This window comes from Staurois parvus, unplaced genomic scaffold, assembly GCF_062004578.1.
Source record: "Staurois parvus isolate SC_StPar_1 unplaced genomic scaffold, SC_StPar_1.0 ptg000181l, whole genome shotgun sequence".
In the NCBI taxonomy this organism is placed as follows: domain Eukaryota; kingdom Metazoa; phylum Chordata; class Amphibia; order Anura; family Ranidae; genus Staurois; species Staurois parvus.
The window spans coordinates 396,113-417,913 of NW_028317977.1; the positions used below are offsets into that span (position 1 = coordinate 396,113).

General features: G+C 45.7%; 1 protein-coding gene across 4 annotated transcripts in view; it reads right to left on the minus strand.

Annotated features, from left to right (window-relative positions):
• Positions 1-7,135, minus strand: part of XIAP (X-linked inhibitor of apoptosis) — a 45,667-nt gene extending 38,532 nt beyond the window's left edge. Inside the window, exon 1 of one of the 4 annotated variants that reach the window (XM_089677201.1) lies at positions 7,031-7,135. The gene's annotated coding sequence lies outside the window, so the exon portion shown is untranslated. Of the gene's footprint in view, positions 1-6,999 lie in introns of all 4 variants that reach the window. The other 3 variants (XM_089677200.1, XM_089677205.1, XM_089677199.1) reach the window with 3 other exon arrangements.
• Positions 7,136-21,801: the final 14,666 nt, after the last annotated feature.

Consider the following 21,801-nt stretch of genomic DNA (forward strand, 5'->3'; position numbering starts at 1 on the left):
TGTGTGAATGGGCTCTTAGTTACTAAGAAGTTAAAGTACAACTAAAAGCTCCTGCATGACAGTCTAAAGTACCAAAATTATTTACCATGTGATGCACAAGCCTGAAAAATAAACAAAAAACATCCTCCCCTGACTCAGGCAGATCCTCCTTCATTTGTGCCTCACATGTTCCCCTACTGCAGATCATAAACAGGGATCATCAGCAGATACAGTGCTCTCTGTTCACAGCACTTTCAAACTGCTGAATGTAATAATGTGCAAAGTAGCAATGTTAGAAAAAGTCATGTAGCTGAAGGAGAGGAAAGGAGATTAAAGCTGATATCCAGGGAAACGAAAAGTCTACCCTAGCAGTGGGGCAGTGAAAGGGTTAAATGCTTCTTTCTGAAAAACACATGTACTTACCTTATGCTCCCACAGGCTCCTCTTTCCATGAGTGGTCACCGAAAGTCTTTTCTCTTCTGAGACCCAGCTGTTGGACACAGTTCTGACACCTTCATATACAATGCAGGACACCAAGGCCCAACCTATAACATAGGGTGTCATAGAGAAGAGGCAAGTGCTGGCTGCCAAAGGAGCGATGGATAAGGTAAGTAAAGGTGCTTTTAGGGTACTTTAGGCAAAAGATAGCATTCAACCCTGGCAGTGTGGACTGCAAGGTTAGATTTACCATTTCCCCAGAGTTCAGCTTTAAAAAAAGAACATGTTGAATATTGTGCAGGGAGGCATGCAGTGTTACCAGTAAATGAGGGGCTGTCCGTTGGATTGCTCCACACGTTCCATGGCAATACACTACTTCATCAGCTCTATTCTTTTCATTTAGGCCAAGTTTATGCTAGCCTGCACAGTAAAAAGCAGCGTTTATCAAGCAGGCTAGTGTAGTGCCTGCTCTGGAAGGGAGCAGCACGATAGGCTTTCAGCACTATCATGCAGCTAGTTTGTCTTTCTCTTTTGCACTTTAATTAAAGTGTCACATTGTAGAATTGTATTTATATCACTGCACAGCAGCATGGGGCATTGCGCTGCTGTGCCATGCACAAAATGAAAACAAACAGCATTTTTCTGCACTGCAACGTACATCACACTAACAGTGACCTGCGTTTATCCAGTGCAGAAAACCGCAAGTCACCGCACACAAAATGAATGACTCCATTAAGCCAGCAATACAAAATGTACACACAGGACAGATTTTTTCTATTGCAGAGCAGACAAACTATACTATGTTTCTTCTGCAAAAAATGCTTCTTACCTCCTCTATGCAACTTTCTTTACAATGTACACTGCTGGGATCATTTACTGTACCTTGTGCATGTATACACATCAATGTATTCATATTTTTGGTAGCTCTTAAAGGAAAGGGATGTCACATGAAAGAACTGGGAAAGCAGTCTGTTTTGTACTTTAAAGTTTAGTTTTTTTAAACAAATTTAAAAAAAAGTTTGCATCAGGATCAAAATTTGCTGTAGACTAAAGACATTCTTCTTCTCTGGCCTTATAACTAAAGAATTTCCCCTCTTATGCTCTGACATCTACAGAGTACTTCCTGGGAAAACAATTGTGTTAGCGCCCATCCACACCACATGCAGTGGGCTGCATTTTTGACTGCACTCCAACTGAACAGATAGACAGACCAAAATCCAGGTTATCCTATGGGCATAGTTCACACCAGGGGCGGACTGATAATTTGGAAACTCGGGCACTGCCCGAGGGCCCAGGGTCAGTAGGGGGCCCCATGAGATGCCCCTGGTACCTTTTTCATAGGCTTTTTTTAGTTTGGGCAAGGAAACAGGGGCCCCACGATCCCCTATTGCCCGGATGCCCCATGATTTGTCAGTCCGCCCCTGGTTCACACCATTGCAATGCAGTGAAAAAAAGTACAGCATGCTGCATTTTTCTGCAATGCAAATGCACATAAATGCACACAAATGCATTGTAACCCAGTGCAGTGAAAATAAAAGCCCAAAGAAGAAAGAAGTGACCTTAAGGCTAGGTTCACACCTCTGCAGGTTGCGTTTGAGCCGTTTCTGCATTGCGTTTTTGACGTGTTTTTGATGCATTTTCCTTTTTTTTTTTTTCATTTTGTTTTATTTATCTTGTTGCTAGGCAGATTTAAAATGCAAAACGCATCAAAAATGCATAAAAAAAACACAGCACAAACAAAATACATGCTTTGCTGCAGCGTTTCCATTGAATTATATAGAAACAAAAATGCAGAAATATGAACCTGGCCCATAGGAAATCATGTTAAATAGACTGTACTGTGTTTCTGCAAAACGTGGGAAAAAACACTTAGGTGTAAACCTAGGGTAAAGGAAATGCAAACTTAAGAAAAATACTCTGCAACTGCATATAAAAGCTGCATGCAGGGGCGGACTGACCATCTGGAAACTCGGGCACTGCCCGAGGGCCCGGGATCAGTAGGGGGCCCCATGAGATGCCCCTGGTACTTTTTTCATAGGCTTTTTTGAGTTTGGGCAAGGACACAGAGGCCCCATGATTCCCTATTGCACAGCACAGCCATCGAAAGCAGTGTGCTTGCAGTGAAGCACACGGACACAGCACTACATAAAACAGCACACAGTTAACCCTTTGGTTGCCCCTCATGTTAACCCCTTCCTGCCCAGTGCCATTAGTACAGTGTCAGTGCTTTTTATTAGCACTGATCACTGTAATGGTGTCACTGGGGATGTCAGTTCCCCCCCAGTGTCAGAATGCCCGACGCAGTCTCACAATAAGTCACTGATCATCGCCATTACTAGTAAAAATAAAATAATCCCAGTATATATACCGCCATTTGTAAATGCTATAACTTTCACGTAAACCGATACATTTTGGCCTAAATTTATGATGAGATTGGATTAAAATTTTTTCACTGGACACGTTTAATAGCAAAAAGTAAAAAAATATTTTTTATTTCTCAAAATTGTCAGTATTTTTTTTTATAGTGAAAAAACTAAAAAAAAAAGGAAAGGTGATCAAGTACCACCGAAAGAAAGCTCTGTTTGTGGGGAAAAAGGACATAAATTTGAGTGCAGCGTTGCATGACCGCGCAATCATCAGTTAAAGTAACACAGCACCATGTCGCAAAAAATGGCCTGGTCAGGAAGGAGGGGTAAATCCTCTGGAGGGAAAGTGGTTTAAAATGTCGTTAGCATGTTGATGAGGAGAGGAACCAAGAAAGACAAAATACAAGAAAACTTCAGCTTTAATGCCCAAATCTGACCACATAAAAATAAATTGAACAATTGCTTGTTTATGTCTAGAAAACAAAAAAATGGAGACATACCTATCTGATCCTCAGTTCCCTCCTGCCTGCAGCTCCTACCCCTCTCCGTGCTGTAGGGTCCTGACATCATCAAGAAAGGTTCATAGCCCTGCCCTAGACATGAGGACGCCAAGGGACGTTCCGCTGCTAGATTATGGGGGGAGCGCCTTCAGTTGGGGCAGTGGAGGATCAGGTAATAGGCATCTGCTCTCTCCTGGACAAAGCAAGCTATTAACCCCCTGCAGTGCCAGCACTGCCCCACTGCAAGGGATCATTTTTTATCTGCTCAAAGTTGGGCTTAAAGCGGAGCTCCACCCAAAAGAGGAAGTTCCGCTTTAAGGACTGCTCCCCCGCTCCCCATTAAGGATTGGCACCTTTGGGGGGCGGGGGGGAGCGAGTACCCGAATGACAGGTACCCGCTCCCATTTCCGGTCCGATCGCCTAGGTGATCGGAAACGGAAGGTGTCCTCCCTTCCTGTAGTCTTTTGGGACACGTGACAGATCCCAGAAGACTTCAGGACCATTCATGAAGCACAGCGCTACTAGCGCATGCACAGTGGGTACCCGGCTGTGAAGCCGCAAGCTATCACAGCCGGGTGCCCACACTGAAGATGCCAGCGCCTGGAATACAGGACGGCCTGTGAAATGGGCTGCGGGGGACACACCACAGGACCTAGGGACAGGTAAATGGCTGTTTTTTAAAAGTCAGCAGCTACAGTTTTTGTAGCTGCTGATTTTATTTTTTGACAGGTGAGTGGAACTCCGCTTTAAGTAAAAGCCTCATGCACATAGGTGTATGAATTCATGCTCGAAATATGCTGCTTTTTTTCTGCCAGACCTTGGCATAAAAAATGGCTCTAATGTTGCATATGTACGCATGTTTATACACATATAGCATGGAGTGTAAATTAATTTACTGCCCAGAAAATTAACCTTTTGACACCGGCATATATGCAGCTGCTCGGTGTGTGGGCCATAGGCCTGGTTCACCAATGCATTTTGCGTTTTGTCCCTTTCTGCAATGCTTTTTAAGCAGTGCGTTTTTTGCCTATGCGTTTTTATGTGTTTAGGAGGGGGACCTTGTTTCTGGGCAGATTAAAAATATACACTACATGCATTTTCTGCAGCATCTACAATGAAGTCTACTGAACCAAAAAACGTTTTGCATTTTAAAGTCCCTGATCTTTTCCAAAAAATGCGGAAGCTCAAAAACGCATAGATGTGAACATGTCCCATAGGAAACCATATTAAATGGGCTGTAGTGCATTTCTGCAAAAAGCTCTAAAAATTGCATTGGTGTGAACCAGGCCTTAATCTGTGGCCTTGTTAAAACTACTTGCCTTTCTGAAAGCGCACTCCCTGCATAGTAGCTGGCGGTGATAGATAAGCTCCCAATCAATACTTGCGATTGGGAGCTTTCTGATCATGTGACTGCTGTGACAGTCAATCACAAATATCACATAACCCGAAGGCCTGTCTCACCTTCCGCCTATGGGAAACACTGAACCACTAGCCTACAGAGCACTTATACCCCCTTCCTGCCCAGGCCAATTTCCAGCTGTCGCACTTTGAATGACAATCGTGCGGTCATGAAACACTGTACCCATATGTAAATTTATCATTTTTTTGTGTGACAGATAGAGCTTTATTTTGGTGGTATTTAATCACCTCTGGGTTTTTTATTTTTTCTTAAACAAACCAAAAAGCACTGAAAATTTTGGGAAAAAAACATTTTGTCTTAGTTTTTGTTATAAAATTTTGTAAATAAGTGATTTTTCTCCTTCACTGATGTGCGCTGAGGCTGCAGTGATGGCCACTGGTAGGTGGCACTGAAAGACAGCACTGACTGGCACTGATTGGCAGCACTGATTGGCATTGATGGGTGACACTGAAAGGCAGCTCAGATGGGCACTGATATGTGGCATTGATTGGCAGTAGTAGGCACTGATATGTGGCACTGACAGGTGGCACTGCTAGGGCTACACTGATCATCAGGGCACACTGATCATCAGTGTACATGTCCCCTCTGCGGTGTGCCGACTACTGGCTCTCCTCTCGAGCTGTCACGCTGATAACCGGCATTTCCCTTTTTACATGCGATCACATGACCGAGCCGACATCTTTGGCTCTTTCCATGGATCGATGATCCGCTGTGTTCGAGGGACACAGCGCACCGCCGATCGCCGCGCATGCGCGGTGACAATGGGAGGACGTCATATGACGTCCTTCCAGAACGAGAGAACCACCTTGCGTCCGTCATATTACTATATGGCGGGTGGGAGGTGGTTAAAGTAGCAGGAGGAGGTTGGCACCAAGGGGTTTACTTATTCTGGCTATTGGAATACATGTATGCTCGAAAATTATGCTCAAAAGCTCCCCTCAAAATGTTTTCATTTTCTTCACCTAAATGTTTCTCTTCAAATAATCCTGTAAACACCTAGGTGTGTATGGAAAGTAGGTGTAGTTCACACCAATGCAGTCATTTCCAGGGTCATTTCCAGAAAAAAAAAGTAGAACATGCTGCATTTTTCCTGCACTGAACTGTACTGGAACACGGTAAAATACATAAAAACTGCACCAGAACACATCAAAAACAAATCATATATGCACTGGACCCCAGTGAAAAGAAAAAAACCAGGAAAAAGAAAAAAGCACCTGGAATCCATCTGGAAACGCAATGCATCAAAAATGTTTTAAAGCCTGCATGCAGAAACACATCTGGAAAGGATCTGGAGTGCGTTTTTTGTAGTGTGAACTGGCCCTTGCACAACAATTTCTGCATTCCGGATGTGCTTCTGCATGTGTTTTTTTTATTCTGTTTTTTTCCCTTCTTTTCTTAATATCAATTGAGAACATACACATTCCGATGTGTTTTTGATGCATTTTCCATATAGAAAACAAATGCAAATTGATCTACTTTTGTTGGCTGCACTGGAACGCATAACATTGGTGTGAGCTAGGGCCATTGGAATCCATGTTAAAAGCTGTCCATGAGTTTTTGATGCAGAATAAAAACGCATTGGGCTGCATCTGGTGTGACCCAGCTCATCACTAGAGATCTGGGTCCCTGTGCTCATGACAAGCACATTCTGTTCCTGTTCACACTAGGAAACCTGCATTCCGAGCACATTTCCTGCACCACAGTCTAAGCACACGGCAGCTGCGATCTGCGGGGGGGGGGGTCAGTGTAAGATAACCATGCGATGCCGGTTGCGGTGCGTTTTATATCGTGGGGTGGGCGCTACTTTTGGTGCAGTCTGGTGTCTTTCAGCCAATTATGTGCTGAACAGCGCACAGGCTGACACTTCACCTTTTGGTAGATTCACTATGTAATAATACTGAGAGAAGTGACAGTTGTTGGTGACCTGTCCTCCCACAGATGAGTGTGCATGGAGGGAGGAGTTCTGACACACGATGGGGGGGTTTCTAATGCAGAAGTAGTCCGCAGGTCTGCTCAGATGTGAAAGCAGAACATCCACACCCAGTGCCAGGGCCAGGGGTGAGAAGGGTCCATGTGATCACCCCCGGGGTGTATTGTATACACAGGGAACGTCCACTTATCAGTTATTACATGAAAATAAACACATCGCACGTGTACCGACATCACTGACAGCGGAGGGCGTGCCCGGAGCGCCCACCCACCACCACCATCATCATCAGTAGTAGTAGTATACAGAGCACGAAGCACGGCGAGGTTATATAACACACCACACAGGGCGACACCAAATACAACTCACACTGCACAGCGCCGACACCACTCACATTCACCTGAACCAGCACAAGGACACCAACCGCTTCCTTATCATGGAGAGACAGGAAGATTCTATCCTCACCCGGATGTACAATCATCCACCTCTCCTCCTGCCATGAACAGGGACGGAGAAGTCATACTGACCCCTACTGGCCGATAAGAAGAAAACATGTCCCAGTATCATTATTATTGTTATTATTATTATTTACTTCAGAGGATTTACCCCTCTTCCTGACCAGGCCATTTTTTGCGATACAGCACTGCGTTATTTTAACTGACAATTGCGCGGTCATGCAACGCTGCACCCAAATGAAACATGTCATTTTTTTCCCCACAAATTGAGCTTTCTTTCGGTGGTATTTGATTGCCTGTGCGGTTATTTTTTGCACTATAAACAAAAATGTCCAACAATTTTGAGAAAAAAAAAACTATATTTTTGACTTTTTGCTATTACACATGTCCAGTGAAAAAATGTAAAAAATCAAATTTCGTCATAAATTTAGGGCAAAATGTATTCTGTTATATGTCTTTGGTAAAATAAAAAAAAAATTCCCAATACGTGTAAATTAAATGGTTTACGTGAACGTTATAGCGTTTACAAATGGTCAGCGACTTATTGCGGGACTGCAGCGGGCATTCTGACACTGGGGGGAACTGATTTGGTGTCACTGACATCCCCAGTGACACCAATGCAGTGATCAGTGCTAATAAAAAGCACTGACACTGTACTAATGGCACTGGACAGGAAGGGGTTACAATGTAACCCCGGCGATCAAAGGGTTAACTTTGTGCTGTTTTACTGCGGGCTGTGTCTGTGTTTTCAATTTTAAGCACACTGCTTTGCATGGCTCTGCTATGCAGAGCCATGCAAAGCAGTGTGTAGGAGCTGACAAGGGAGAGAACTGTATTGTTTACTTACAGTTCTCTCCCTCCATCGGTAATGCTCCACGGTCACTGGGTGCCGGAGTATAATAACCGTCCGGGACCCAGTGACAGCCAAGGCTACAAATAGCAGCATGGGTAGGGCGCACAAGCGCCCACTACCTGGAAATGCAAAATCACACATATATATATATATATATATACACAGTATATGTGTGTGTGTATGTATGTATGTATGTATGTATATATATATATATATATATATATATATATACACACACACACACATGATTTTGCACACCCCTGCAACCCTGTAGCAGTATATATGCTATAGGGCAGTGGGAAAGCGGTTAACCACTTGCCCTCCAGAGGATTTACACCCCCTTACTGACCAGACCATTTTTTGCGATATGGCACTGTGTCACTTTAACTGACAATTGAGCGGTCATGCAACGCTGCAGCCAAATGAAATGTATGTCCTTTTTTCCCCACAAACGGAGCTTTCTTTCAGTGGTATTTGATCATTTTTTATTTTTTGTGCTATAAACAAAAAAAGACTGACAATTTTGAGAAGAAAACAATATTTTTGCTAGTAAATACAGTATGTCCAGTAACAAAAGATTAAAAAATCTAATTTCTTCATAAATTTAGGCCAAAATGTATTCTGCTACATGTCTGCTGAAAAAAAAATCCCAATACTGTACATGTAAATTATATGATTATGTGAAAGTTATAGTGTCTACAAATGGCAGTATATACACTGGGATTGTTTTTATTTTTTTTTTAATTACTAGTAATGGCGGTGATCAGAAACTTATTGCGGGACTGCGGCAGGCATTCTGACACTGGGGGGAACTGACTAACTGTCACTAACATCCCCAGTGCAACTAATACAGTGATCAGTGCTAATAAAAAGCACTGACACTGTACTAATGACACTGGGCAGGAAGGGGTTAACATCTGGGACAATCAAATGGTTAACTGCGTGCTGTGTGTGTTTTACTGTGTGCTGTGCTTTACTATGTAAGCAGGCTGCTTTGTATAGCTCTGCTATGCAAAGCCATTCAAAGCAGCGTGCTGGAGCTGACATGGAAGAGATTTGTATTGTCTTTACATACAGTCAGTGATACCCGGTGATTGACAGCTGAAGCCACCAATGGCGGCGCGCGCCCCCTACCCAGAAGTACAAAATCACATATATATATATATGTGATTTTGCGTAGCCCTGCCGCCCTGTAGCAGTAGCTCTGCTATAGGGTGGTCAGGTTGACTAATACCAATCACAACAATAATATTATATTTAGGTCTGCTTTATAATATCTAAAAAAGTTAATAACATTATTAAAGCTTAACGTGTTACTAAACCCAGGACCCTGCATTCACTATATCTGGTCTCCCACAGTACACAGAACATGAAAATACAATTATAAACTGCTAAATACCTTTTCTCATCAGCAGTATATAGCAGTCTTGTGACTTCTATCAGTGCCTAGCAGAGCACTGGTTAAAGCTTATAGGAGGAGTTCTCTGTCTGCTGTAGGAGGATGCAGGACCCCTGACCTCTGGGCAGTGCTGATTGGCCCTGTGCTGATCACAAGCACTCTCCCAAGGAAAAAAAACACCTCTCTAGCAATACACACTAAACTGAGCATGTGCAAATGGCTACAATTCAGTCTGTCTTATCTGGAGATAAGATGTGGACATTTGAACAAGAGGAGGAGCAGAGAAGTCAGGATCAAATGGCCTTTTTACACAATGCAGAGGATTAACCCCTTAGGTTCCACAGTTAGTATAACAAGCATGCTTTGCTGTGTATACAGACTGATATCACTTCCTAGCTTCAAAGCTTGCAGGAGGAGTTTTCTTTCCTGGCAGTGCTGATTGGCCCTGTGTTGATCACATGCACTCTCCCAAGGAAAAAAAAACCTCTCTAGCAATACACACCAAATTGAGCATGTCCAGAGTATCTCCACACAATATGTCTTATCAGGAGATAAGAGGGGGGCATTGGAAGAAGGGGAGAATCAGAGAAGACAGGATCAAACAGCCTTTTAACACAATGCAGAGGATTAACCCTTTAGGTTCCACAGTGAGTATATCAACCATGCTTTACTGCATATACAGACTGATTTTACTGTTGTGGGTTTAGTAACACTTTAACGCTACTTTTTTTTTTTTACTTTGTATAGTTACATTGGTCCAGGCTGGCTTTTTTGGCTATACTTCTCCTATCACAGGAGTTCATTCTGCACTCCTGTGACCCATTTTTAGCCAACAGTGGGCTAAAGTCTGCTGTTTGCTGAAGTCACTCATCCAATCCAGGCTCTGAAAAGATCCCAACCTTGGTCCCTATGGTTGGGATCCACCCAGAATGGCAACTGGCTCAACCTCTTAGCAAGCCACTGAGAGTCTGAGCCAGCTGCTCCCACCCCCTCCACAGCCCAGTGCTCCAGTGAGTGTTGGAGAGGCAGAGCGGAAAGACAGTGATTGATAGTCACCAGCTCTCTACTCAATGAAGGCTGAGAACTGAGAAATCAGCTGTGTTTGATCTCTCAGTCTTAGAAGCAGCAGGGAACAGATGCAGCATCAAACCGATACAGTATCTACCTAGGCGAGTATAATTTTTATTCCTGGACCAGCACCTGGCTCAGCCTCTCATCAAGCTGCTGAGAGCCTGCCCCCTCCACAGCTCTGCACTCCAGTGAGCACTGGAGGGGCAGAGTAGAGAGCCAGAGACTGACAGTCACCGGCTCTCTGTTCAGAACGGAGGGGGAGAACTGAGCAATCAATGGTGTTTGATCACTCGGTTCTCGGGGTAGAACTGATGGACAGATGAAGTTGGGATTGGTGCTGCAGCCATCTAGGTGAGTATGATTTTTTTTTTTTTCGCTATTCCCAAACTTTTCTTTAAAAGTGGTTTTACGCCCTGTTCAAAATTCAGCAGTTACAGATAATGTAGCTGCTGACTGTTAAATAAAAAACACTTATGTGTCCAGGGATCCAATGCCATCCTCACCTGGGCTGGTTCTTCACCAGTCTTCAGGTCCCCGGAGCCATAATGTTAACTGTGGGAAGCCAGCTGTGATTCCTTGCGGCTTCACAGCTGGGTTTTCACTGCGCATGTATGAGCCACACTGTGCTTTGTGAACAACCCACTGTAATGGTTGCACGCAGTAGCCACACAAATAGTTGAGTGCGTGGCAACCATGTTGTTTGGAGTTCACTCATGACAGTTTGTAATATAAGGAGGCCTAATGGCAGCAGTGATCTCCTTTTACATCCCCCTGGAAGCCATCTTGCACAATACACAACTGTTAACTGATGCCAGTGCTTTCTTATCAATCCATTGATTGGACACACAGACCTCTCCATTACCCAACCCACAATTTCAGTCTGGAAACCCTATAAAACTATCACCCTTGCAAGCTTCAGCAACCAGAAGAACTAACAGGCATTGGGTCATAAATACCTTAGTTTTAAGTCTGTGGAATACATATTTTTGATAGACTGATTATCAGCCAAGACTCTAAAACCTCAGCATGTTTCATTACTCATGAAAGAAAGACAGCACAGCCAGAAGATAGACATATTTACCTCCCTCGGTTATTGGGTAGCATTTTGAACCCTAACATCCCTATGCTAGGAGGTACCAGAGTGGATTAGGCCTCCACACCCCTCCTATGAGAAATAGATATCCGAGACCTGTCATACCTACAGTTGAAAGAAAAAGTATGTGAACCCTTTGGGATTACGTGGAGTTTTGCATGAATTGGGCATAAAATGTGCTCTGAACGTCATCTAAGTCACAACAATAGAAGAACACAGTCTGCTGAACATAATACTACACAAACATTAGATGTTGCCATGGTTTAATTGCACATAACATGTAAACATTCACAGTGCAGGGAGAAAAAAGTATGTGAACCTTTGGACTTAATAACTGGTTGACCCTCCTTTGGCAGCAATAACCTCAACCAAACGTTTCCTGTAGTTGCAGATCAGACCTGCACAACGATCTGGAGTAATTTTGGACCACTCCTCTTCACAAAACTGTTTCAGTGTAGCAATATTCTTGGGATGTCTGGTGTGAATCTCTCTCTTAAGGTCATGCCACAGCATTTCAATCGGGTTGAGGTCAGGACTCTTACTGGGCCACTCCAGAAGGCGTATTCTGTGCTGTTGCAGCCATTGTTTTGTTGAATTACTTGTATGCTTTGGGTCATTGTCCTGTTGCATCACCCATCCTCTGCGGAGCTTCAGTTGGCGGACAGATGGTCGTACGTTTTCCTGCAAAATGTCTTGATAAACTCTGGAATTCATTTTCCCATCAATGACAACAATCCATCCAGGCCCTGAGGCAGCAAAGCAGCCCCAAACCATGATGCTCCCTCCGCCATGTTTTACAGTGGGGATGAGGTTTTGATGTTGGTGTGCTGCGCCTTTTTTTCTCCACACATAGTGTTGTGTGTTCTTCCCAAACAACTCAATCTTGGTTTCATCTGTCCACAGTATATTTTGCCAGTAGTGCTGTGGAAAATCCAGGTGCTCTTTTGCAAACTTCAAACGTGCTGCAATATTCTTTTTGGACCATGATGGTTTCCTCCGTGGTGTCCTCCCATGTACACCATTCTTGTTTAATGTTTTCCTCATTGTAGATGTGTCAACAAAAATGTTAGCATGTGCCAGAGATTTCTCTAGGTCTTTAGCTGACACTCTGGGATTCTTCTTTACTTCATGCAGCATTCTGTGCTGTGCTCTTGCAGTCATTTTTACAGGACGACCATGCCTAGGGAGAGTAGCAACAGTGCTAAACTTTCTCCATTTGTAGACAGTCTCTCTTACCGTGGACACATGAACATCAAGGCTTTTGGAGATACTTTTGTAACCCTTTCCAGCTTCATGCAAGTCAACAATTCTTGATCGTAGGTCTTCTGAGAGCTCTTTTCTGCGAGGCATGGTTCACATCAGACAGTGCTTCTTGAAACCAGTAAACCAAAAACAGGTGTGTGTTTTTTAAGGGCTGGACAGCTGTCAGCAACACATCCAATATCATCACACTGATTGGAGTCAAGGTTGGCTCACTCCTGGCTCCAATTAGCTCTGGGAGAAGTCATTAAGCTAGGGCCTCACATACTTTTTTCTCCCTGCACTGTGAATGTTTACATGTTATGTGCAATTAAACCATGGCAACATCTAATGTTTGTGTAGTATTATGTTCAGCAGACTGTGTTCTTCTATTGTTGTGACTTAGATGACGTTCAGAGCACATTTTATGCCCAATGCATGCAAAACTCCACGTAATCCCAAGGGGTTCACATACTTTTTCTTGCAACTGTATATCCATTTTGAAGCTAATTTCATGTTGGACAATAATCTGCACAGCAGCAGACTGTAAATGGTAGCTATTCAGAAACATGAATAAGAAACTGTATTTGGGACTTGGTCATAAACGTGGTGAACTCCCAGCACCCACCCTTTAAACCAGATGATTGCTCAGATGGTCTCTGTCAACACCCCTTTGATACTACAGAAAAAGGGAATGTCAGGAACTTTTGACTAGCTTCCGTGTACCATCAATGAAGGGACATCTGTCAAGTTATGAGAGCAGAAAACACCTTGCTTATTGACTGAACTCCACCAACGACTTTGCAAGTATTCTACATTTTCAACTTTTTTTTAATCCTCTGTTGCTTTATTGTCTTTGTTTCCTTGTAACACACTTTTTTTCTGTAAATATTTATTTGCACCATTTTGAGCTTTTCATTATTAAACCCTATTTTGAAAAGTTTTGAGATTGTCTCTAATGGCACTATGCAAACTAAAAGAATCCCTGTCTGTTGAAGAGTGCTACTGTACAGTATATGATAAATCTCTGAATACCTGTCTGTGGGGACAGTATGTGTACAGAAGTTTATTTTTCATACTTGTTATTGCTAAGATTGTGAGTTTCGTCCTTCTTGGTAAAAAGGTAAGGTGGTGTTTAAAGGGTTAATTGCTTGATTAACTTAACTCAGTAATAATTGCTCTCAAGCTGCTGGCACCAAGATTGTGGTCCCACGAGCTGTAAAATCTTTGTGCAGGGTGCAGCTGACAGTGGCATTGTTACGTGACAGCATGGTGTGAGATCAGCCAGTCCTTTGTCACGAGTTGGTGAGAAGAGAAGGGTCAGGCACCACATTCTTCATACCCACAGCATCTTGGCACCTCTGAGCAGAGCTGTGACTTTCAGTCTCCACTCTCTGCCCTATCCCTCTAGTGCTCACTGGACCTCCGGGCTGGGGAACAGGTGGGAGCAGCTGGCTTTGACTCTCAGCCACACACTGAGAGCTGGAGCCTGTTGTAAATAATGCAGATGGATGGATCCTAACAATATGATCAGGATCCTTCCAGAGCAGCTTTGCGACGTCAGCTGATTCTGGGTCACAGAAGAGCACAAGTAAGTGCATTCCTGTGACCCAGAATAGAAGCATGACCAAAAATCTTTGACTATACTTCTCTTTTAAGTACGCTTATTCCATGAAACAAGTGCATGGCTGCACACTACAGTAAGGACGCTCCAAATATCTATAATAATGTTTTTTAATAAAAATATTTGGAATGTCCTTACAGTACTTGTGGCAAACTTGCTCATCAGAATTGGAGCGGAGTTCCCCCTCAACCCTCGTTTTCGTGTTCTATCTGTTTATCTGAGGCATTTCTCAAATCACTCCTCACATCCCCCCTGCATTCCTGTGAGTCAAAGGTTATCTCCTGGCAGATGGTGTGGGGGACAACCAGGAAGACATGAGAAGTGGAGCCATCCAGTCTGAACAAGGTGTCATTTTTATCACCCAAAACTATGTAAGCCCACTCATTATCAAACCGACCTGAATAAGTGCACAGTCCTCAGGTCAACTGTATGGTTCATATCACGGGATATGAGCTAGTAATTTAGTGTAGAGTTCCCCAATGACCACTCCCAAAATGGGTAGTCAGAGCCCCCCTTCCCCTGAGAGGGACCCTTGAAGACTTTTAAGTGAGTTAGTCTCACACACACACACACACAGGGATCTCCGAGCAACATCGTAACAAGGGGAGATCAAAGAAGCTTTCTGCTCACAACTTGAATTTGCTAAAACCAGGCAAGGCAAGTAACTTACCCTGTATTTTCTCGCTATTCTATGTTTGCTGTGTCTATATATACATATATATATATTTTTGTGATATCTCTTTGTACATATTTATTTTGCATCCAACGCTTTTAGTAATAAATCTTTCTTTCTGAAAGTGTTAAACTGTTTCTAAGCGCTTACTTGCAATTCACGAATCCCTGCCTTTGAAGAGACGCTACTGTGGTTATATTTCTGTATAGCAGGTCTGCGGGCCGTGCTATATAGATCAATATTTCAATCATTATAGTGTATATTTGATAACGGGAGTTTCCCAGTCTCCAATAAAAGTGGTGGTGGCAGTAGAAGGGTTAGTTGCGTAACTAACCTGACCCAGTAACAAGCGCATCCAGGCTGCAGGCACCGATTGTAGTCCATTAGCTGGGCAATCGCTGTGTAGGGTGCAGCTGGGTGGGGCCTTGTTACGCGCGTCACACCGCGGTTTTGGATCGGCCGGCCCTTCGGTCACGAGTTTGGTGAGAAGGTCTGGGGTCTGACGCCGTGGGCGTGACGTATTACTGTTAGTCGCGGCTGTGCGATTGTCGCCTGTTGGTGGCGGCGACCGCGGGTTGTGACATATTGTTGGCAGCGTACGTGGGATAATTGCAGTAAGAGCTTCAGTGCAGTGTTAAAAATTGGCTCTGCACTGAAGGATTGTAACCTTTGTGGAAACAGTCCTTAGAAAACAAGCGGTGCATATTTTATTATATATGTGTGTATAGAGAGACACATAGCAACAGCTATTTTCTTTTCCTACTTTCTCTTCTATCTTTGCTTGCAATTATGCCTGGTGAAGCAGATTACGAGAAAATGAGCAAAGCTGATTTGAAAGTTGAATGTGCCTCACGAGGATTGGACGTCGGTCGCAAAACTCGTGAAGATTTGGTTAGTGATCTTGTGGAGTATGATATCCGAGCAAATCAGAACTCGGGGGAACCTGAACATGGAGGGGTTCCCGTTACCCACATTGCCAGTGGCTCAGAGACAGCCTCACAGGATGGGCATACAGAGACTGACACTGGAGGATCACCAAAGGTTAACGTCACACCACCGCCTGAGAGCGCTAACACCGTGGTGCCTGGAACTAGCAGAGACTCTTCTCAGATGCAGGAGGCCTTGAAACGCCTCATGGAGACAGATCTGGAGGCATACCTGCGGTTCATGGAACGCCAGGCTGACAGAGAAACTGCAGAGCGCCAAGCAGCGGCTGACAGAGAAACTGCGGAACGGCAAGCTGAGAGAGAGGCGGTGCAGAGGGAAGCTGATCGTCGGCATGAGTTGGAGATGGCAAGGCTCCAGCAGCGATCGGGTCAGAACCTCGGGTCCCTAGATCACAGGGATGCCACTCTTTCCGTGGGCGCAGCCAAGTTTCCAGTGATGGAAAAGGATAGTGACATTGATACATACTTACTGTCCTTTGAAAAAACGTGCCGTCAGTACCATGTGCCCCAAGCTCAATGGGTTCGGTACCTGACACCAGGGCTACAAGGCAAGGCCCTGGAAGCGTTTGTTGAATTGCCAGAGGGGCAAGATGATGACTATGAACGTTTAAAAGATGCCATTATCCGGAAGTACCAGATGACCCCGGAAGTGTACCGCAAGCGGTTCAGGTCCATGCAGAAAGGACCTGGGGACTCTTACACGGATGTGGCAAGTCGCTTACGCACCACATTCCGACAGTGGACTAAGGGACTGAAAGTTGATTCTTATGAATCTTTGGAGGATCTCATGATCAGAGATCAACTCCTGCACCTTTGTCCAGCAGACGTCAGACAGTTCGTCTTGGAGAGGGAGCCAGCATCTACTACAGCTGCAGCAGACCTGGCAGATACCTTCGTCCACACGCGAGTGCCTGAACCTCGCAAGGCTCCTCCAAACAGCTGGAAAGGGGGGAAGTCGTCCCTAGCAACCTCTCCTACTTCGGTGAGTCAAGCTTCACCTCCGCCCAACCCTGCAGCGCTTGGAGCCAAGCCATTCCTGCCTGACACCCGCAGATGTTTCACCTGTGGGAAAGCCGGACATCTCAGGACGCAGTGTCCTGAGCAGAAGCAGATGACATCATCTGGCCAGCCGGCCAGCAACTCTTCTTCTGTGCTGTTCGTTCGCAGGAAGATGCGGGTAAACCCCGCCAACTTGCAGCCCGTTACCGTGGGCAACCGGTCTGCAACTGGTTTCCGGGACACCGGGGCAGACGTCACTTTGATCCGACCAGAGCTGATTGAGCCACAGAACCTCATCCCAGGAAAGTTCCTGACCCTCACAGGAGTTGGGGGGACCCGTTCACGCACACCCTGTGCAAAGGTATTCCTAGATTGGGGTGCGGGGAGGGGGATGAGGGAGGTGGGGGTCTCGGATAAACTGCCCACCCCTGTTTTGTTGGGTGCTGACCTAGGCACTCTTCTTTCGTATTACGCTCCTGCCGAGAAGACCCGGAAGGGCCCTCTGGAACTCTCTGGACCAGCCAAGGAACTGGGGACAGATATTGGGGTAATGTCTGGGCCACCGGTGGATGGACAGAGGGAGGGGGCTGGGAATGGTGTGGGGCTGCAGGAGTCTCCATTAGCTGGAGAACCAGAAGAAATCCCCTGGCCTGGGGAGGTATTGGACTCATGTGTCCCTGATATTATGAACATGACTGTTGAGGATCGGTGTGGTGACACTGAGGGTGATCTTACTAATGTTAGTAACATTGGGAATACAGTCTGGAATGTCAGTAATAATATCAGTAGCATTGATAGGAATGTCATGGATAATATCAGTAGCATTGATAGGAATGTCATGGATAATATCAGTAGCATTGATGGTAATGTCATTGATAATGTTTGTATTGTTGACGGCAATGTTGGTAATGCTAACAATGAGATTTGTGATGAAACAAAGGATGCGTTTTCAGTGTTGGGGGCTGAGGTACAGTCTCTGGAGGCTGAGCAAGGGGATTGTCTGGATAGGTCTGTCCCTTGCCCAGGCTCAGAAGATTGTGCCTTGATAAGTGCCCAGCCGTTGGCCTTGCATAGGACTAGGCAGCTGGCTGAGACTTGTAGTCCCACGCCTCAGGCAGCACTGAAAAGCGATTCCCAGCGGAGCTTCAGAGGCCCGCCAGCTGTGAGTTGCCCTGCTAAAGAAGGCACACCACAGCTGGCTGGGACTTGTAGTTCCACACTTCAGGCAGCCCTGAAAAGTGAGTTTCAAAGGACCTTCAGAGATAAGCTAAATGAGCTTTGTAGTCCCACAGGGAAGACTGCTCTGGAAAGCCATTCAGATGGAAATTTTAGTCCAGGGCTAGGTGTGAGCCCCCCTGCTGGGGAGAGTAAACAAAAGAGCAAAGAGGCTAGAATGACTGGCCTAGTCAGTGGGGGCTGGGAGCCTGAAAGCCTGTCAGTTAATCTCACTGGTCAAGGTGTGTTCACAGGCAGACAGACAGAGGTCAGAGGCAGCAGGTCTGGATTACTAGTGGAAGGAAGGTTGATGCTTGGGTTACAGAGAGAGGGCCTCCGGGCCCAGACCCAATCACCCTCCCCTAGCACTCGGGGTCCGGAGCAGCTCCCCAGGCCTCTGATAGATGGTGTCTGGATTCAGAAGGTGCCGGCTGATTGGGCCACAGAGGCAAAGGGAATGGCACAGTCAGGAATCCAGGGATCAGCTAGAGTCTGGGCAGTCCTAGTGGTCGCGGTCCTCCAGCAGGATATGATGACCAGGCTTTCTGAGAACCTTGGGAAACTGAACACCAGCCCTGGGTTTGTGGCCTACCCCATGCCCAGGAGCCATGAGGCAATGGAGCATCCGGAAGATGCCTACTGTTTTGCCATCATGGGCCTGAGCAAGGAGCATGGGCCACCATCTCTAACCCAGCAAGCTCCAGACGAGCCAGCCTTCACTACCCCATGTGGCTTGCCTGAATCCTTGGGAAAGCTAGTTGGGGTTGAGCAGGCACTGACCGCCATTCCTGCGGTCAGGAGTGGCCCGCAATGCGCAGTGGACATGGGTGCAGTTGTCCACTTTAGGGGCCTCACGGTGCTCGGCCCTGTCTGGGAAGAGCCACTTGGGCCCCTGTCACTAGGATCGAACAAACCGCCTGTGCCCAGTCCGACAGCCAAGAAGGGTAACTGTCAGAGGGGCATGTCAGTGGTTCAGTTTAGGAACCCATCAGTAAGAAGAGACCCCCAGAGGTCTGGGCATGGGGAGACCGAGGCAGTTGAGGCCTGGTCTGCTCCCCAGGCCAAGAAGCAGGTTACATCAGTCGCGGGTACAGCTGGCTATGGTAAGACGCCTGGATGCGATGATCATGGCTCAGCTGGACCTGTGACTGACCTGGCAGACAGGAAACTGGAGGAACTGGTATCCTGGATGCTAGCAGGTAACGAGGATTGTCCATCTTGGATGAAGGTACCTGCGGACACCACTGGGAGGCGAGGCCCAGAATTCGCCTGTCCGGTTCCGGTGCCCACGGGCGCTACTACCTTCAGGCATGATGTAGTCCTAAGCCTGAGGAAGAAGGTAGGAGAGGGAAATCTTCTTCTCTACCTTGATAAGAAGCTACATATTAATATGTTAGCAAAGGACACCCCTGAGCCAAAGTGTTTTGTGGACAGGTGGGCACCCCGGCAGTTGCCACGGGATTCGGATGTCCACAGCCGACTGGTACCCACCCGTGACCACTCACTTGGTCGGCCCAGCAGTGCTGCTGGGGAGAACGGCTTCCGGTTCAGACGGACTTCGGTTCTCCCGCCGTACAGCAGTACCACGACGTCCCAAGAGGAACCTCTGGACAGATGTCGGTTGCGTCAGGAGAGAACTTGTAGCTCACTCCTTGGCAACCACTTAAGGGGGAGGTGTGGCAAACTTGCTCATCAGAATTGGAGCGGAGTTCCCCCTCAACCCTCGTTTTCGTGTTCTATCTGTTTATCTGAGGCATTTCTCAAATCACTCCTCACATCCCCCCTGCATTCCTGTGAGTCAAAGGTTATCTCCTGGCAGATGGTGTGGGGGACAACCAGGAAGACATGAGAAGTGGAGCCATCCAGTCTGAACAAGGTGTCATTTTTATCACCCAAAACTATGTAAGCCCACTCATTATCAAACCGACCTGAATAAGTGCACAGTCCTCAGGTCAACTGTATGGTTCATATCACGGGATATGAGCTAGTAATTTAGTGTAGAGTTCCCCAATGACCACTCCCAAAATGGGTAGTCAGAGCCCCCCTTCCCCTGAGAGGGACCCTTGAAGACTTTTAAGTGAGTTAGTCTCACACACACACACACACAGGGATCTCCGAGCAACATCGTAACAAGGGGAGATCAAAGAAGCTTTCTGCTCACAACTTGAATTTGCTAAAACCAGGCAAGGCAAGTAACTTACCCTGTATTTTCTCGCTATTCTATGTTTGCTGTGTCTATATATACATATATATATATTTTTGTGATATCTCTTTGTACATATTTATTTTGCATCCAACGCTTTTAGTAATAAATCTTTCTTTCTGAAAGTGTTAAACTGTTTCTAAGCGCTTACTTGCAATTCACGAATCCCTGCCTTTGAAGAGACGCTACTGTGGTTATATTTCTGTATAGCAGGTCTGCGGGCCGTGCTATATAGATCAATATTTCAATCATTATAGTGTATATTTGATAACGGGAGTTTCCCAGTCTCCAATAAAAGTGGTGGTGGCAGTAGAAGGGTTAGTTGCGTAACTAACCTGACCCAGTAACAAGCGCATCCAGGCTGCAGGCACCGATTGTAGTCCATTAGCTGGGCAATCGCTGTGTAGGGTGCAGCTGGGTGGGGCCTTGTTACGCGCGTCACACCGCGGTTTTGGATCGGCCGGCCCTTCGGTCACGAGTTTGGTGAGAAGGTCTGGGGTCTGACGCCGTGGGCGTGACGTATTACTGTTAGTCGCGGCTGTGCGATTGTCGCCTGTTGGTGGCGGCGACCGCGGGTTGTGACAGTACTGTGCATCCATCCACTTGTTGAAGTTTCCTAGTTTTCAAGCCTGGTGGGCACCTTGATGTGAGGCTTGAGCATGAGCAGTGTATGGACTGACCTGGAGCGGTGCTCTTTCTTTATATATTGCATATTCCATACCTGGCCATCGGGAGAATCACTGTAGTGTCTTGGACTCGGTCACTTACAGACCATTTACCGTGATCTACCAGTGAGCCAAATTAATATGAGAATACGTGCACGTGGAAGTAAGACACTGACACTTCGCAGTTTGCCAACTTCCTAAAATTCTGTTTTATTGAGGAACTAACCGTATCATTTATAGGGCATATGATGCAGGCAAAGCATATACATTGATTGGGTGAAAAGTCCACTGGGTTTCTGCGTGTTCGTCCATCCGTGTTGATATCTTCCAATCATTGTCCCCAAAGAGACTCATTCCCTTTTATGGGGGTTGTTTACATTAAAAGATACTTTTCTCCTAATGAGTCACCAAGGGCGAGACTCCGGATGAAGGCGCCATCTTAATTATCATCATTGTTCTGTCAACCTATATCTGATTGTTTACTTAAGAGAGTAAGGAATTTAAAGAGCAAGATACAGACAGTAGCAAGACTATAAAATTGTCATTTTACTGATCATCTAATAAAACGTGGACTGTCAATCACAATCCACTACAATCCCCCCTTAAAATGGCTATTTTATTCCTGACTGTCCCTATGTCTTCTGATGTCCTAACTGCCTGGTGGCCCTCCCTCTGGAACTCTTTTAAGACGCATATAGAGCCTCTGAGTGGCTAATCCATCCCTAGAGTCTCGAT